Raw genomic sequence first — 7,006 nt, 5'->3', positions numbered from 1 at the left:
GCTTTGCCCCTCATTAGCCTTTGGGTAAGTTATCTAACCTCAGTTTCCTCACTCCATAAAATGTGGATAATAATAGTACCTATATCATAAGGTTGTTATGAAAATTAAATGAGCATGAAAAATGATAATGACAGTACCTGGAAAAGAGTAAGTACTCAATAATGTTATCTATTTTTCCTATTGCTGATATCCTTCTGGTCAGCTCCTAGTATAGATGCTACTTAAGTGCTAAACCATGTAATACAGACAAAAGATATGTTAATATGTTAGTTTCTCATAATGCCATAATAAAATATCACAAACTTGGTGGCTTAAAACAGAAACTTGTTCTCTAGAAGTTCTGGAGACTAAAGTCTGAAATCAAGGTTGGCAAGGTTGGTTCCTTCAGAGCACTCTGAAGGAGAATCTGTCCCATATTTCTCTCCTAGCTTCTGGTAGTTACTGACAATACTTGGTGTTACTTGACTTATAGACTCATCTCTTCAATATTTTCCTCCATCTTCACATGGCATTCCCCTCGTGTATCTCTGTGCCTGTCCTCATATCTACCTCTTCTTATAAGGGCACAAGTTATATTAGATTTAGGTCTCACCTTACTCCAGTATGACCTCATCTTAACTTGATTATATCTGAAATAACCCCACTTCCAAATAAGATCAGATTCACAAGTTCCTAGAGCTAGGACTTCAACATATCTTTCAGAGGGGGTGGGGGACACAATTCCACCCATAACAGTGGGTATTAGGAGTGAGGGTAATGACTGAAGACTGAAATAATTATTAAGAGCTTTTTGGAAGAAGTGGGACTGGAGGTCTTGAAATGAGCAGGTAAAGAACAGTGGGCAGGGGAAGAAGAACAATGGCAATGGACACAGTCATGATTAGAAACATTACCTGATGAACAAATTCAATTATTTTCTCTTTATCTCTTCCTATATTTTGTCTCTGTTACTCACATTGTGCTTGTATTAACCTGTAAGCTCTTCATTAGTCTGAGAGCTTTTGAAAGATGGAGACAGCTATTTCTTACCTGTCTCCCCTGCATTCTCTTACCCAAGACTTGGCATAACACATGTACTCAATAAGGGCTTTCAGAACTGATCTGTACTTAACAATGTTAGCAAGGAATTGACGATTGAAGCAGTCTTCCAACTGATGCAAATAGACTTTTTTCTCTGTATGGGCTCCCCAAATATAATTAAATATGTTTCAAAGATCAGATTTGTATATAATCGTTTTTGTGAAGATGCAGTAGAAAGAGATCTAAGAGGCTGAACTTCTGTCAGAGTTACAAGTTCTTTCTACCATAGGTGACTGCCAAACTTTGCTTGAATGTCTTTGGGAATGGCCGACTTAGTACTTCTCATAACTCTAATTGTTAGAAAGTTTTATTTATTTGTTTGTTTGCTTGCTTGATTAAATATTTAGGTCAAGTGTTTGTTTCTGTAATTAAGACCCATTGGCCTTAGTAACGCCCTCTGGGAATACACAAATTAGGTACTATTACAAAACCACAGTCCAAGAGTAATATTCAGTGGTGAAAGCCAAGGTAGAGGAAAGGCAGAGATACAATCAGCATTCCCAGAGTAAATCATTTCCGTTTGTATGCCTGGTGGACATATGCATTTGACCTACTCTCTCCTTGTAATTTCTTTGAATGTGATTTGTAAGGCAGAGCCAGAAGATTTCTGTTTGATTCAAGTCCAGGACATTAGCTGCACAAGTATATTTTTACTCTTAAGATGACTAACTAGGTCAATGGTTTAACATTGGAAAATGCCTACTTCTCTCTTCCTCTCCCCCAGGGCCTCTGAACACTGAAGTATGGCAGGAAACAAGTTTGAGTTCCTTCTTAGGGGTGTGTGTAAATCATGTCATTTCTTTTCAGGGAAGTCCAGACAGCCTAATTTACACTACCTGTTATTGATGTGAGTACATATTTCAGATGGGGAAACTGAGGCTCACATGGATTAAATGAAGTGCTAAAATCACAAAGCTCATATAGTCTTTCCTAAAGTCTGGAGCTCACTGTAAATGACCCAAAGAATGAACAAGAATTCTACAAATGGGGAAAGAAAATCACATGTGCAATTTTACAGTGAACCAGCCATAATCAACAAGCTGTTGGTGACAGGAAAAAGAATTAATCTCAAAAGTTTGTCCTAGGAATTTGATCCAGTCTCAATACTGTTTGGTGTTTCACACCCATTAAACCTGAGATGGAGTGGAGTCCCAGCCAAATTAACATTGGGTCGACCAACCCAATTTGGTTTTGCTTCTAGAGCCCCCATTCCATAGCAATCCCTTTCAGAAGTTGTGCATTCAGTGTTGTACACTTAATCTTTATTTTTGTTTCCTTGTCTATATTTCATTTTTTTCTTTTTTTCACGTACAGCATAAACTAACATAACATTGTACACCTAATCTTAACCCACCAGTATGCCACTTCTTTTTCCTCAAGGAGTATTACATTAGAAGAGAATTAAAGGTCTACTTCTTTGGTCAGCTACTTACTTGCAGTCATGGTGACCATTAACAAAGTTGAGACTCTGGGCCACCTGCTATCCAATCTATCTTGGACATTTCCTTTTTTAAAAAAAGAGAGAGGGCTTCCCTGGTGGCACAGTGGTTGGGAGTCTGCCTGCCGATGAAGGGGACACGGGTTCATGCCCCGGTCCGGGAGGGTCCCACGTGCCAAGGAGCGGCTGGCCATGGTCACTGACCCTGTGCGTCCAGAACCTGTGCTCCACAGGGGGAGAGGCCACAACAGTGAGGGGCCCGTGTACCACAAAAAGCTAAGTAAATAAAATAAAATAAATAAAATAAAATAAAATAAATAGAGAAAGACATGATTATATCAAAGAGTAGTACTGTGTTTTTCATGACTACATAATAGTCAGTTGTGGCTTTGGCTGGGTATGCAATAATGGAATCACATTTTTGGTGATTTAAAAAAAACCTCAATGCCTGCCTGGGCATCAAATGAAATAACTTATTAGGAAGATTTTATTGCTACCCACAGGAAAGGAGACTTAGTTCTTGCTTTCTTTTGGAAACTGTGTCCCATTTCATTTATATATTCTCTGTGGGCTTTGCCAACACACAGTAAAGGTAAAACTTTTAAAAATCAGTATCAGATAACTTCCAAGGGAAATTTTCTGAATAGTCACAGAGGTCAGCATAAGTTTTATGTAACTTTTACATCTCATTTGAATTTATATGAAATCCATTTTATTCTTTCATGAAATGAAAATCCCAGAGCTGGCTATAATGAGAATACCAATCCCAGGAATAATGACACATCATATCAGGCCGTTGGAGCTCCTTTCTGTAGGAGGATTTTATTAGGACTACTGAGAAAAGAAAGTGGCAAGGAGGACTGTGACACTAAGAGTTAGACCATAGTACGCTGGAATTTTAACTGTAAAATCAAAAGGAGAATAAGATACCCTTAATACTTCAGGAGATGATTGTGATTGTTGTTTGAGAGGGACACTTTGAGTTGGTATCATTCTGTATCACTTAAATACCCAGGCCTGGGGGTTCTTGTGCAAAATTTCTCAAGAGACAGTTCTATTATAAATGAAGATAGAAAAACCATTCTTTAGAAGAGCCCAATAAAAGAGTTTATCTGCTGGGACGATGTAACGACCTGAGAGAAAGTCTCTCCTCACCCCTTTAGGGAGCCTAGTAAGGTTTTTAATTCTGGTGGAGACATCTCTACTCTTCCTGTGAGAGAATAACATCTGTGATAACATAACCAGAGACACATAAGAGAGCATGGGCAGGGCCACCAACATGGACAGCAGTAATGAGGTTAAACTCTAGTGACAATGTCAAGATCCAACCATCAGTTAGAAGTGCCAGAGTCAAGAAAAGCCACAAGGAAACAGAGTAGAGATGGCAGCATCAGACATTATCAGGAAAACTTGGGCCACAATAAGGTATAATTGATCCATCTGGGGCACTACCATGGAAGGGAATGGGCTTGAGAGCCTTGGACAGCCAGCAAATTCTATGTGGGAACTTAGAAGTAGAAATTCCTTTGGTTTCCATTGACATGGCTACCAATATCTCTTAGTTTTCTTCCCCAGGTCTTTACTCCATCTCAATACACATACAGATGTGTAAATGCACCTTTCAGGAGCAACCCATGTCCTAATCACAGCTTTTTGCCAAGAGACACTTTGTGACTCTTCACACTAAATGGTACGACACCATGGTATAGGACCATCTAAAATCTGAGACAGTTCCTGAAGGGTGGCCTCACAGGACAAAAGTGAGACCAAGTGTCAATTCCACAATCTTTCAATCAAAGCGTCTCCATTTGATCTTTTTTCTACATTGAGTTCTATGTAAGTTTAATTTGAAGAAAGATTCTGCTTTTAAAAATGAAAACAACTAAACTAGTAAAACTTTCTCTGGCATCAGTCTCGTTTTGGTAAAATTGGGACAATAATAATATTTACAACATAACCTACAATAGTCCATTACATTATATCCTTGCACTAGCCTACCTCTCGCCAGGAAAATAGGAGCTTCCTGAGAGTAGGTAACTGTCATACATTCATAAAATAAATAATCATTGAATGTCTTTTTTGTACCAGGCACTGGGGATAGGCAACTAGGCATTCATGATGAACAAAATAGACACGGCTCTTGCCTTCCTGGAGCTAACTCTCCAATCGTTCCAAAGTCCTTACAACAGCCTACAGAGCCCTATATGATGGGGTTTAACTGACCTCATTTCCTGCTACTCAACCCCTTGTTCTTTGTGTTCTAGCCACACTGACCTTTTTGCTTTCTCTTCAACACTCCAGTCATGATCTACTGATGCACTATCTGTTCCCTCACATGAAATGTTATATATATAGTTAAGCATCTACTCCCTTCAATCTGCTTTAGTGTCACCTTCTCAAATGAAGCCCATTCTGACCAATGTATTTGCAATTTAACTCTGATTCTCAGTATTCATTGTCTCCCTTATTATGGTGTAATTTTTTCTCCACAATATTCATCACTTTCTAAATCCCATATAATTTAGCTGCTCATTATGTTTATCATTTATCTGTCTCCCCCTACTAGAATAGTACTTCCATTAAGGCAGAGCAAGATTTTTGTCTGTTTTGTTCATTTAATGGCCTAGAACAATGCTTGGCACAGAGTAAGTGCCTCAATTAATATTTGTTAAATGAATGGATTCCTAGAGACCTTTCCATATTCCCCCTCTCCCCATGTGTCTCTGTGTCCACCCAGATTCCTTTATTCTGGTATCCTCAAAGAACTGCATTTTTCTCTTCTATTCCTCCTTTTTCTGGAAAAAAAAAAGCCTCTCCAGTGTTTCATCCATTCAGGGCCCTGTTCTCTGTTAAGGAACCAACCAACTCCGCAGAGTCTAATAGCTTAAAGTAACCTAGAGTATGTCCTTGCTTACAAACCCAAATAAATTAGGATGGTTGGGAGATTTTAGGAATGATACAGAGCTGGTGTGGGAGATATTTGAGGCCAAGTAAGCCTTTTTCTGGTCACAAATTTCATCCCATACTATCTGCGGGTAGCAGAAAGACAGCCTGATATAACGGAAATATCTTAGGATTTAGACTCAGAAGTTATGGATTTCAGTCTTGACCTGCCACATATTTATTTGTGATATCGGGAAATTTACTTAAAACTCCTGATTCTCAATTTACTTATCTCAAAAATTGGGAGGGATAGTAGTAATTGTTATGCAGAGTTGCTATGATGAGAAAATGGATCATATAATAACTAATGCACTTAGCTCATATTAATCTCTCAGTAAATCATAGTTATCTTTTCCAGCACACTTTTCTATCACATAACTTGTGCACGTACAATATTAGTTCTCTATCTCACAAGGTCATGATTATTAAATAACATAATGGATTAAGAAATTATAAAATGCTGCACAAAGCTTAACTTTTTGTTTAGGAGACAACCGTTAAGTCAAAAGAAAAAATAATCTTCAAATGTATGCAAGTATGACAAGTATAGCAGTATGGAAACTAATTACCAATTAAGTCTAAATTTTAGAAGAAGATGTTGTAAGAAAGTAGGTGTCATCTGATTGACAACTCAAGCTGCTTCTGAAAAAGTTAGCAAATGTTAGACTGAAAAGCACATTCTGATTATGTGATGGAATTACTGTGTGAAATCTTTTCTTTGGATATACATCCTATGTTGGATTTTTTTTTTTTTTTTTTTTTTTTTTTTTTTTTTGCGGTATGTGGGCCTCTCACTGTTGTGGCCTCTTCCGTTGCAAAGCACAGGTTCTGGACGCGCAGGCTCAGCGGCCATGGCTCACGGGCCCAGCCGCTCCGCAGCATGTGGGATCTTCCCAGACCGGGGCATGAACCTGTGTCCCCTGCATTGGCAGGCGGGCTCTCAACCACTGCACCACCAGGGAAGCCCTATGTTGGATTTTTAAAAACCACTTCAGGGAGACCTTCAAGATGGCAGAGAAGTAAGACGTGGAGATCACCTTTCTCCCCACAAATACATGAGAAATACATCTACATGTGGAACAACTCCTACAGAACACCCACTAAACGCTGGCCTCAGACCTCCCAAAAGGCAAGAAACTCCCCAAGTACCTGGCTAGGGCAAAAGAAAAAAAGAATAAACAGAGACAAAAGAATAGGGACAGGACCTGAACCTCTGGGAGGGAGCTGTGAAGGAGGAAAAGTTTCCACACACTAGGAAGCCTCTTCACTGGCAGAGACGGGGGGGGGTGGCAGGGGGTAAGCTTCAGAGCCACAGAGGAGAGCGCAGCAACAGGGGTGCAGAGGGCAAAGCGGAGAGATTCCCTCACAGAAGATCTGTGCCGACCAGCACTCAGCAGCCGGAGAGCCTTGTCTACTTACCTGCTGGGGCAAGTGGGGGCTGGGAGCTGAGGTTCAGACTTTGGAAGTCAGAACCCAGGGAGAGGACTGGGGTTGGCTGTGGGAACACAGCCTGAATGGGGCTAGTGTGTCACAGCTAGCCATGAG

This window comes from Physeter macrocephalus, chromosome 21 (assembly GCF_002837175.3).
Source record: "Physeter macrocephalus isolate SW-GA chromosome 21, ASM283717v5, whole genome shotgun sequence".
Classification (NCBI taxonomy): Eukaryota; Metazoa; Chordata; class Mammalia; order Artiodactyla; family Physeteridae; genus Physeter; species Physeter macrocephalus.
This window is presented reverse-complemented; position numbering follows the sequence as displayed.